Raw genomic sequence first — 13,203 nt, 5'->3', positions numbered from 1 at the left:
TCCACTTTTTGAAAAGGATTTTCTTCTAAAACCTCTAATATTTCATGATCCATGAATTGATCATCATCATCATAGTAATTTTGAAGATATTGAATAAAACTTTCAAAATTGTCACACCAGTCTTGAATTATCAATAGAGATGAATAGCTTTCCTTGTATTTTTCATGAAATGCAGCATGAAAATGCTTTAAAGAACATATGCTAGAGGCTGGTAAATTTTCATACCAAGATCTAGCTTTTTCTTCTAAAGTTGCCATAAATATTTTCATAATAAAATCTTCATGGAATTTGACTTTAAACTTTCGAATGTGCATATGAAATTTTAATAAATGTAAAGCAGCATCATCTCCTATTTCATCTTTAAACAATGGAAGATTTTTTGACCAATTAAATTTGGGCAAAGGATTTGGAAAACCTAAAATCTTTGACCTATCCAAAGGAGCATACCTGCGTTGATTTATTAGATTCATCTTGAAAACACTCAATGCTAAAATTGGATCACCATAGGTTCTCAACAATTCTGGATTCTTTTAGTAGTGGTGCCTTGAGTATTTGAGGCTTCTTGATTGGAAAGTGATCATCATAAGTTTCAAAAGGATGATATATATTTACAATTTTCAAAGGAAAATAATTAAAAAATTAATCTAAAATTTTCTCTAAATTACAATATAAATTGGAAAACTATATCAATTTTAGAAGAACATAATGTCTTGGATAAAAATCCAAGTTAAAAGCCTGATATTTTCATATTGTTCTTTCAGTTTCATTCCTCGAGTGGAGTCTTAGTTGTGAAATTGATGTGGAGTTGCCAGGTGGATGATTTTAACCTTTGTGTCTCTCATCACTGTCCACCATCATAGATCAGATCTAAACCTGTAAAACAATTCTAAAGAAAAATAGTAAATAACTTCAAATCATTCCTTTAAGATACATCAAATATTTAATTTAGTGCTTTCTCAAAGCTTTATTTTAACTGAGGATTTGATTGTCCCCAACGAAGTCTCCACTATGTTATCACTCAAATTTCCCTTTAGAAGTTGTCAAAAGAAAGGACACTCTGAGCTAACCACAAACCAATATTTTAAGTACAGAATCTAGCCAATTTGTACTCAGAGAGGTCTCTCTCTTTATGATTTAGCTTTTTTCATGGGATATTAGGCTAGTTATAAAGCTTGCGGGGTTTTGATTTTGTTTGGTGGTGGATTTCAAGCGCAAATGGGTAAAACAAGGTATTTCAGGCCATTGGGCTATGGAGTCAATTGAAGATGAATTAATTGGATCAGGTTGATTCAACAAAACAGGGATTCATAGGGCAAGATAGCTAAAAAAGAGACAAATGATAACTTGAAAGGGTGAAATGGTCTTGAAACGGAGGAAGGGAAATTAAGGATCCTTCAACAAAGTTTCAAGGTGAGAGAAATTGGGTGATCATTAACAAAAAGAAACTAAGAATTTTTTTCTAAATGGCCACAATGATAAACTAAAAGCAAGGAGAAATTAAGAATTCCCTACCTATGCTAGCTTGGAAGAAAACATTAAGAATATAAACAATTTTAATGACAGAATGCAGTAAATCTTTTTCTGAAATATACTTTTTCGTTTATCATTCAGATATGAAACACATATGAATATTTAAACTAAAAAACAGTAAAAACATAAGATATAGAATACTTATTTGTTTCTCGTTTGATACAAGAATCCTGTAAAAGTCCTTTGCTTTATTACTTGGTCCAACCAGCCATACAATAGTTCAACAACACTTCTATTCCAAAATAAGGTGTTTATAGAAATGTCTAAGAATCCACCCCAAAATACTTCAAATGAAGAAGTATTTATACTAATTGTAAACTAAAATATCTTGAAAAATATCAAGATTAGTTTCACAAATATCTCCAACTGTTTACATTAATAGAACTTAAATAATGGACATTCAAAACTAATGAATCTATTTAGAACTATTTCTATGGTTTTATGGTGACAAAGAAGAGAAATTCGAATTTGATAGCAACTCTTAGTTGATGATGAGGCATCCTTGTCACTAACTGCATCCTTCCTTTGTGCATTCTGCCCCAGATATTCTGTAAACTTAGGGTCCAATGATACGCTTGTATATCTCAATCCCTAATATATATGTAAAACGTGAAAGAGGTTTTTGTAGATAGGAATGTTGTTGAGATAAACCTCTCTCATTTTCCCAAAATTTATCTTCGTCTGTTCACAATATTCTCTACAAAAAGATGTCAAAAACAGGACTTTGTACAAACTGAAAAATTGGCTGTGAAGACATGCATTTATATCCCTCTTGGTAATACCGTGAGATATATTTTTGTAGATTAGCCTATTAGGAAAAAAAACCTCCTCCAGTTTCTCAAAATACTTCTTGGATTGGCCACAATAGTTTTTGCAAAACTATGACTTAAACAGGAAATTTCTGAAGAATGTATCATTTTTTCTCTGATTTCATCTTTTAACCTTCAATTCCTTTCAATTGTTTTACTTTGGATAACTTCATTGTAGCAGGTGAAAGTGTTTTCATATTTTTTTAACCCTTAATGTCTTCATGTTTACTTTTACTCTTTTCTGTTTACTGTTTACTTTTTACTTTTACTACTCTGTTTTTTCATCTGTCTTCACTTTGACATGAATTTGTATACTCTGTTTTGTAATTGTCTTCCCTACTATTTATCTTCATGCTAGCTGATTTACTTGACTTTGTCTTCAATATGATAATCTTTAATCCTGATACACTTTGACTGTTCATTACTGTGTCCTTTTACCTTCAATGTGTAGTTTAGGTTTTTACTATTTGTTTCAACAGTAAATCGTTTAGTTTCCTGTATCCTTTGCTTGTCTTTTTACTGTATGTTTTATCTTCCATCTCTGTTTGAATAGATTTGATAACGATCTTGGAGTAAAGAGGTCTTATGACTAGTATTGAGACTGTTTATCCAAGGTTGTGGTCTTCTGATCACTTCTATAACAAAACAAACTGATAAGAAAGCATTGGCTTGTAGGGGAGGTCAGAAAGGTTTTATTTGAGCTTGAAAGGTCTGTGGAGTGAGTCCAGAATGCTTTTTGGGAGGTAACCATGCTTGAATCGGTTAACAAAGGCTTCAGGTGGTGCAGATGGGTCACACAGGGTTGTACTACACAATGAGGTGAAAATGAGCAAAACTGGGGTTTTTTTGTTTAAACGGGTAATGGGTTGATATTGGCAGGTAAAATTTGAATGAACAGTATAAAATTTGTCATATGCAGAGAGTGGGAAGCAGGGGCGGTAAGCGGATTTCATCGCATTGCTTTTGGGAGGCGAGTGGTTTTGGAGGAGGGTCGCGCGATTCCATTGATCGATTGACACGTTGCATAGGCGAGTTTTGGAAACCTGCCCATATTGCGCTAAAGGTTGACCAAAAGGCTCGCATGATATGAGCGAGGGCCGTCAGATCTGAAGGATCCGATCGGATTGTAGTCGGGGTAATAACATGACTGATGGATAATGGAGGGCGGACCTGATATTAGTTAAAGGAGTTACTCATATCGGGGCAATCTCATTGGTCACTGAGTTATTAATTAATCCTGGTGACCAATTAATCCTCATTTAACATGGCGGGGTCGAAGTTCTTAATTAGTTATGGTTTACTTAATTAATCCCATCTTATTGTTTGATTTACGGTTATATATAACCATCGAGGCCGATATGTAATATTTGGAGTTTTTGTATATTTATAATAATACGGGAGTGGGTAATGTTGTTATATAGGGGAATTATATAATAATAACATTAGTGGTTAATATGACCAAAGTGAATGGTAAAGCGCTAAGTTTAAAACATTTTCATCATATGCATTTAAAACTTAGGCTAAGTGAACATGAGGGTTTATATGGAAAGTGTTTTATTTTCCCTGAGTAAAATAAGATTTTACTTAGGAAAATATTTATTAGGGAAATGTATAACTTATGAAGGGGGTGGAATATTGATGAAGGGGCTTAAGAACTTAGGCATTATAAATTATTGGGCCGAGGGTTTGGTCCCTCCAGGAGTCAGAGAAATGCTCTGAGCCCCTTTAGCTTTAGTAATTACCTTTAGCACTTAGGAAATTAGTGAAGCTTTTTAGGGGAATGGGTAGAGAAGTTATTTTGACTTTGAATGTTGAAGTGTCGTTCCATGTGATATATGCCTTTTCTCAGTGGTAAAGTAAAACATTTAAACATTTAAACTTATCATTGACCACATATTTATTCTGCAACCATCATCTACTTATCCTACCTACTTTATCCTAGAATTTTTACTTCTTTATTAAGGTGCACTTAAACTGGCAAACCCTTATCACACTTTCTTTTATTTTACACAGTGATAGCTATCTAAATCTACACTTATTACATCCAAGGGCTCAGATTAAACTGTTGAGCTCCTTTTATTCACTCTACCTATCTACTTATCTTCCAATATTAAACTGTTTGGTAAGATTTTTATTCTCTATTTCTAAAACATGAAATTGAAAACATGGAATAACCAAGATTAAATTATTTGGTTACCATGGATTGTGGCATAGGTTACAAGTTGCACACAATCTTTATTATACATAAAATTAAATAGTAGTGGCATTTAGACTTGCACACTTTCATGGTCTTTTCTTTTTGTTGGGGTTCATTTTCTTTCCTTTTTTTCTCACCTTTTTCATTCTTTTTTCCCTTTGATTTTTATTTTAGGGCATGCCTTCTTTACATTTTTTGACTTTCTACAAGTATGGAAAACATTTGCAACAAGCAAAGGTATGTACATATTTCAGAGCTAAACCAAGTCAATCATGATATATGACACCTATTAGTATAGGAACCTAACATTGTGTTCTTCCACTCCAGACTCTACACTTGTTGTGAACGAGGATCAAGCCATTAACGGAGTTGGTGTTTCACAACCAACATGCAATGTCAATCATCAAGAGTATGACTAAGAGCTTGAGCATCAACACTCAGTGAAGGATGACTCCCTTCTATCCGAGCCTCCTCCATTTTTTCCTGACATCTTCGGTGAACCTGCCATCCATGATTTCTGATGTGTATCTCCATCTATGGATGCACCCATTGTTGATCATTCACAGGACATGCAAGATGTCAGTCCATCATCTCACACTGGAGAACATAAACTATTCATTGAAAATCCACTTGAATTTTCATCTGCCTTTTCCAGAAACACAAAGGGTGAATTTTTCTGCTTCTTATCTACCCCTCTGTTTGATTCATCAGATCATGAGGATGCCGATGAAATCATTGATTTTGCTGATCGTAGCTGTTGTGATCTATTTACTCCCATATTCAATCATGATGATGATTATATCGCAGTTTATTTTTTGAAGCCACCTGTTTATGATGATCAATCTAACGACGAAGTCAAAACCCCTGAGACTCTCGAGGCACTTCAGCCTGATCTGATGGTTATGTTAGGCCCTCGCTGTCCCGAGGTTGGTTTTTCTTTTGATCAGGAAATTGTTCAAACACGCAAGGATCCTCATCACTCATCTATATGCATTGAAGATCAATCTCACACAGAGATCATGCTTCCTCTACTCGAACTACACGATCCCATCACTCATGCATTGGAGGAATCTAACATAGCAAGCACACGTGGACGACGCAAGTTGTCTTTGTTTCTTTCTTTTGCTTGCATGTCACAGTCAATAGTATGTGTATGCTTGATAGCTACATGTAGTGTCACACAACACCATGACAAGTACACAGACTATATGTCATGCACTTTCACTCACGTATGTTCCATGGACACTTTTAAGCTTGGAGTGTGTTTGTCTTCATTGTTATATCTTTCATGTTGTTGGTTTGCACAACTGTGTTGTTCGAGAACCATGCTTTCACCAACATGGGTCAACCAATGCGCCGGTGGCTGCATTGGAAGTATCACTTCATGAGATTAGGCCCATGCAAAATTATCTTAGGAGTAGGAGTAGTGTTTTCTTTTGGTTGTTTTCTTGCATGCTTGTTTTCTTACTTACCTCGCATGTTTGTTTGTCTACTTGTTTGTTTGCTTTCCACTTTACTTTCGCATTTACTGCTGCTTTTGCTTTGTTTTGTGTTTGTTTTCTTGTTTTTCTCCCATAGGTTAGTTTCGCATGGACCATGTGGGACTCTTGAAACAAGTTGGGTAAATGTTTGGTCAATTTAGTGTTGTCTAAATTGCTATCATTAATTGTCAACCCGGGGCTCGTAAGCTGATGAAGTGATATGTACAGTATGTACTTAAGTAACCTTTCCTAGTTCTTTTTGTTGTTTTTAGATGATGTTTGTGGTTGATTTAACTTCCTAAGATGGAGTGATGGATTTATAAACAGATGAGTGTGTGTGTGTATATGGTGATTACTAAACGCTTCTAGAACTTTTTAAAGAGAAAGCTTGAAAAGTGACTTGCAATTTGAAACTTCGAATGAAAGCAAAGCATTAAACAAAATGACTAATGGCACTAGTCCACTATCTATGCTGCTGATAAGAACAAAAATAGCATCTATGTTAACTCAATGGAAAGTGAAAAACACTACTTTAACTGCAAATCTTAAATGACAAATCATAACACTTCATTCTTTCTTAACACTCTGCCTCTAGCTGTAACTGTTCATGTGAAAAACAGTTAAGAAGAAATCAATAATATGAGTCAAAAAGCTAATCAAACCAAGCCGCCACTCAATGATATTTTGGTCCAATAAAAGTTATATGATTATGATGAGAAGACCATCAAAAGGTTAATAAGCAACTTGTCAAAACTTGATGAAGTAAACTAACAAATGAAACTACGTAAGCAAGGTAAAAATCAGCAGCTAAGACAAGACAACTTCAAATACCATCAGTGATAAAAGAAATAAAAACACACTATCCCGGGCTCCTAACACACCTGCATAAACAAACTGATCAGTTCTGAAAAGTGCTGGAAATGTAAAGGCATGAAATCAAACTGTACATTATTATACATGTTCAAAGAAACAAAAAAACTGCAGAAATCAAACTATACATTATTGTACATGTGAAAAGAGAAAACAAAGAAAGGCAGGAAAATAAAGTTAAATGCTAATGTACATAGGTTGTGATAGATGGGGGCCCTCCATCCACTCAACCAGCTAAAGATCAGCTACGCAGAGATGAGCAGAAACAGTCTTCTTCTATTAATTCAACATGTCAAAATACAGTGAAAAAGTGCTGTAACAGCAGTCTTTAAAACAGAGTTTTACAATCAAAATGATTACGGCAATTACAATAACAAAAGCTAATCTTTAAGCGTTGGAGAACGCTTTATTTATAGGCACAGGGACAAACTGTCCTCTGCGTAAACTAAGCAACTACAGGCTTAACTAATTAACTACGCAGCAACACGCAGGCAGCTCCGTGCACATTTGGAGGAAACGGTCATCATGGGGAGTAAATCTATGGTTAGATCCTATCCCTTGCTGTCTTCGTGGCGTGGAGGAAGTGCCAGCTGTGGTTCCGTGTCTCAGTTGCTCACGCAGAGCCGTGCCACCATCTGGAACTTAACTGTTTGACTGTGGGTACTCCTGCGTTGACCGGGGGCATACGTGACTGATTTGGCCCAACCAATAGCATACGATCCATGTAGACATCCATACCAACATGCCCATGTGGCTCGTTCCTGGAGAAGACACGTGGAGTATAGCAAACAACAAAAAGGCTGCGGAATCTCTGAACAGCTGCGGAATTGCTGAGTAGCTGCGGAATTGCAGAACAGCTGCGGAATTGCTGAACATGTACCAAAATTCTAAACAAACAGTCAATCATTAGAACAGTCAACAAATCATGTTAAAAAGACATATAATGCAATGAATTGAACAAGTTGATGGAGGAAATGATGTCAGAAGAGAGAAGTGAATAGGGAAAAGTTGTTGGGAGGACAGGTAAATGAGTGCAAGGTTGAGGCTCAACATACCCCCACTGTGAGGGTGTTGCATGTCCTCATGCAACCAAAATTTTATCATAATCTTTCAGTTCATATGTTCAGATGCCTTTGCCAAGACATCCAACCTTCTCCTTTTCCTTCCTGTTGCCAAATTTGTTCTTGGTTTCCTAACCAAGCACCTGAATTTCAAGTTGACCAAGGCTCTGCTCAATTTCCTGCATTTCCTCTTCAATTTCCTGTTCTTTCTTTGCCAAAGACCCAAATGAAGCATTGTATTATCGTGGATCATCTTGTCCACGTTTCTCTGTTCTTTTAGTGCTTCATTTTCCTGTTTGATGTGGCGGTTTAGGACCTCTAGCTCAAATACTTCTTGCTTCAAAGATTGAACCTGTTGTTCAAGGAGCAAGACAGTACTAGGGCCATCAACAGATTGCTCTAATGTTTCCAAATAATCATATGCCTCCTGCTGGACAGGGTCAATGTCAGGTGTTTGTCTTGGCCTAAATTCAAATTCTTGAAAACTGCTTTCTCTCTCTTGCTGGACAGGACTTTCCTCTCTTGGAGGACTTAGCTCAATAGCTAGCCGAATTGGAGTCTTCTCAGGTGTGCCCAGATCAATGAAATGGGACTGTTTCTCTTTAGTCATACTCTTCTTCTGTATAAGTCTACTGCTTCTCCTTATTTGCAGGCTAGTACTTTTTGGTTCTTGCTGTTTTTGCTTTTGTTTCTTTTTGGAGCTGGCAGTTTCATGAAGCTGAGCAAGCCTATGAGCTAATGTTTGGGTATCTTCTTCACTTAAAGGTTCAGGTGAAGGGTATGACTCTTGCAAAATAGCTTTTCCTTTATCCTCCTTTTGTCTTTTTGTTCTGCTTCCCTTTTTCTTTTCCTTTTGAATAGTTTCTTGAACAGTTTCTTGGGCAATTTCTTGAAGAGTTTTTGTAACAATTTCTTGGGTAGTTTCTTCAACTTCTACAGTAGTGTCTTGGGCAGCAGTCTCTTCTTGGGCGACTATTTCTTTCCCTTTTCTTCTACTTCTTTTTGGCACCCTAGGAGAGCTACTAGAGGCTTCTGCTACCTCTTCAAAATGGTTTCTAACAAGGAATTTCTCCCATGTATCCTTTCTGATTTTTAACTGCTCCTCAATCAAGATTTTAATGAGTCCATGGTGATATAGGTGGGGTTAAATGTTTCCCACGTTTTTCTGAACAGTTGCACTCATTTTTTTCAGACTAGCTAGCAAGAAATAAGGAAGATTGATGGTATGTTCACCCATAAAATGCATCATTATCTTTGTATGATAAACATACATTATACCAAATCTGCCTTCACATGTTAAAAATTTCTGAACTAGCAAAAGTAAGGCAGTCCATTCCTTTTTAATGACACTTACATGTATTCCTTTGGTGAAGATAGTGGTATCCATACCTGGATTTTTCAACATGTTCTTCCACTCCTGGTCTTCAACAGTTCGATTTTTGAACCAACGTTCCCCAGTACGAGGCAAAGCAGTTGCTTGAGCCAAGCTGCTCTCTGTGACAGTGAATTGTAAGTCTCCAATCTCCACAGTATTTGTTTTTCCATCAAACGACCGAGCAAAGGCCTTGGTGACTTCCTTGTGATATCCTTTGAACTTCTGAATAAATTTTAACCACTTGGCCTTCTGCAGGGCATTCTTCGTTTGTGGGTAACCGTCTAAAAACTTAGAACCTTCCGGCTCTGCTCTTAATAACTTGCCCATTTCGGTTACCAGCTCTCTTGCTGCTCTGACAACGTTGTTTGAATGCTGGAGAGAGAGTTTATACGGGAAAAACAGTGCTCAGCAGTGGGTATTACGGCTACAGCAGAATGGCCGTGATGCAATTACGAAACTGGTGGTCAGGGTTTTGAGCGGAGAGGTGAGGAATAGAACAGAGTATGTTCACGGTGAAATAGTGTGATGAATGAAACCGGGAGTGAAAACGGTGAGGGCGTAGATAACAATGCGAAGTCGAGGTTGTTAACACCCAGGTTGTTCCCTATGACTCCCAAGGGAATACGGCCGGGGTAACCACTAACCAATCTTTGGATCACAGTTTCTAGCCAAACTGTAATCAGAGAGGGCTCTCTCTTTATGATTTGTCTCTGTTATGATGGTGTTTTAGGCTAGGTATTATGCTCAGGTTTTGGTTTATGTTTTGGTTGAAGGATTTCTTTCAGGGCTTAAGATGTAGTGTTTAGAGAGTAATATATCATTGGGCAATGGAGTCTGGAGTTGTGAAATGCTTTGAAATGCAGGATTGGTGGTGTTCAAACTACAGGGCCGATTGTGTATCTTAGACAAACAAATTTAACTTGAATGGTGAGGCATGTCAGCCAACAGAAAGCAATTAAGAATTCTCTATTAAGCTGGTGATGTGAAAGTGAAACACGTTGCACAAGAGCAAACTTGAATTCCTGAGACAAAGGTCACTGTGAAAGATGTATTCTGAAAGTGCATCAATTAAGAATTACATTTATCATGATTACAGCTGAAGAAAACATTCATTAACAACACAGATTGAACTCAGGGTATTTCTTGAATAAATCCTGAAAGTTATTCTTTTTCCTTGTTGCTAAATATTCAAAAATTAGAAACATATATGGATTTTAACAAATCAAAAATACATAACAGAGAGAGTTACAGAGACTTATTGTATTGTGTAATACACAGGAATCCAGCAGTTTTCTACAGACACCAGAACGCATTCAACACTTCAGAAATCCGAGAAATTCCATCACTTTCTTTATTAAACTTCTGAAAGGATTACAGCATAAGAACTTCTTCAGGAGAAATCAACAACAACCCTTGCAAACTCATGTGGAGGGGACTTTATAGGAATGCTTATACAAAATATCTCAGGCATTGAGTCATCTGAGAGAGAAATATCTTCATTACTTCGTACAGAAAGTAGAAAAGAAGTTATTACAGCTTTGAATGCAGCATAACTGCTCTTTAAGTCTGTCAGAGGATATTTTGACCCTTGGAGGTCAGTGAGTCGGTTGAACCGCTTTGCTTTAATGCTGGAAAATGTGCCTTTAAGTTTGCTGCGCTGTATCTTCTCGGCTCTGCCAGCTGTGGTTTCCTACTTTTGCTTCGTTGGCCGAAATTTTTGCTGAGTTGGCTCAGCTTTAATCTTTAATGCATGCTGATTTTGTTAAACTGTGCTTTGCATAACAATTCATATTTTCAAAAACAAAATTTGGTGAATGGCTCACTGTCTATAAAATTTTCTGTATTGCATCTGTCCACCAGTCTTGTGTAGGGAGTTGATGCCTGAGAATTGCATCCATAGTCTCCTCTGCCTCTATATACTTGTAAAAATTGGGAGCCACATCAAACAGGTGATTGATCTCATTCATTATAAAAAATAGGCTTTCTACCTTGTTGTAGATAGTCTGTCCTGTAGCTGGACCTGTTTCTTCTGAGCTGCTGGGCTTCGCATTGATTTCGCTTGTGGCAAATGCATTCACTCTTTTGGCATACTGCTCATGAATGAGCAGTCTCCCTGCGTTGTTCAGTAAGCTAGGGAGTCCTCTGTTTTGCAGCACCAGGAATTTATCCATAAACCTTTTTACCTCGGTCTGCATGTCCTGGGTTCTTCTCTCCAATGTCTGCACCAAATTTCTCAATATGAGAACCCTTTTGATCAACTGAATGGTCTCAGTTCTATTGGCAATTCCCATGTTTGCCAGCTGAGTACTTGTTCTATTATTCAGCACATTGATCATCCTGGTGGCAACTTCAGGCATGTTGCCTAGAGCAGCCCTTGACTTGTGAATTTCAGCTTGTGCTTTTGGGATGAGCTCTAGCTGCTCATGGATTGTCTCTATATACTGCCATTGGTCAGTAATAGACTAGCCAATGTTGGCCCATAGCATTGCCTTAAGCCCAGCTATAACTTTATCTAATTTGAGCTCATTTTCTAGCTCTTTTATCCTGTCTTTGAGGGCTTTCACCTCCCTACCCTTCTCTGCCACAGCTTGTTTGGATTTATCATATCTGTCATTCACCTTGGCCAATTTATCCCTGGTCTCATTCAGCTCTGCCATTTGAGCTTCCAGGGCTTGAATCTCATTTTTTAGCTTTTGCATGTCCAAGCTAGGGGCCTGCTCTGTTGGTGGAGGTGCTGAAGTAGATGGTGCAGCTTGATCAGTCTGTTGAGGGGGAGGAACAGTAGTTGGGGCAGCTTCATCAAGGTTTATGATTTGAGGAGGAGGCTGAGAGGTCTGCCCTTCTTCTCTCTGTTTCAGAGATGCTTGTAATGCTGCCTGTGCAGCCTCTGATTTTCCCAGCTGTTCTTGTGTTTGGATGAGCTGCTTGTAGAGAGATATGAGCAGATCTGTGGCATCTTTATCATGCCTTTGTTGGGCCACTTCATCTGTCTGAGGGTGAATTGTGGCTGGGAGCTTGATTTTTCTCCTTAGAGCTGCCATATCTGCATCCCTCAGCTTCAATATCTCCTGTATGCCCTTGATATCTTTGGGATCATGCCCAATCTCTATGATGATATCTTCTAGGGCCCTGATCCTGTTGTCCTTTGCTTGAGAGGAGGCCCTCTCCAACTCAAGCTGAGAAGCTGTATTATTTAGGCTATTCTCTAGCCTGTAGTTGTCCAAGGTCTTATCTGCCAATGAAGCATAGACCATCTCACCTGTTTGTTTGTGTAGTTCAATCTTATCCATTGGGTGGATGTCCTTGGCCATGATTTCAAGATTAGTCCTCAAGTAATCTGAAGAGGACTGTGGCTGCAGAGTGGTTGGCATGAAATGGCTCATGATCATCTTGCCTTCACTTACATCAAAGGCAGACATTAGACGCTGCTGGTTGGAGGGAGCCATTTTCAATAAATGGTTGTACAGTTGTATCTTAATGGGGTCACTTCTCCTCTTTATATCTATGAACTACTGCTTAATGCTTAGTTCACGCTCTCTCTGCTGGCCGGAGGAGCTGACTTCCCCTCCCATTGTTCTCTCTTGTTCCTGCTGGAAGGAACTTGCAGATGCCTCCATACTGGGCATGCCCATACCCAAAGATTGCCCTATAGGCATCTCTTCCTCAGAGAATGGATTTATTCTCTGTCTCTTCTCCCCATGGCTTGCTGATGTGGTCAAGGGAGTCTCTCTATCCCTTTTTCTGCTCACTTCCTCCCTTTGTGGAGTTTGGAGGACCGAGGTTTCATTGGCAGCTTCTTGCCTAGGAGGCACTTTGCTTTGAGCCTGCTGGTCACTGAGATTTTGGGCTTCAACTGCCCCTTTTTGCTGTGTGGGCTGCT

The sequence above is a fragment of the Pinus tabuliformis genome, chromosome 7 (assembly GCF_031772625.1).
Source record: "Pinus tabuliformis cultivar Carrire ecotype Pingquan chromosome 7, CPIR1, whole genome shotgun sequence".
NCBI classification, from domain to species: Eukaryota; Viridiplantae; Streptophyta; class Pinopsida; order Pinales; family Pinaceae; genus Pinus; species Pinus tabuliformis.
Note: the sequence above shows the minus strand (reverse complement) of the source record.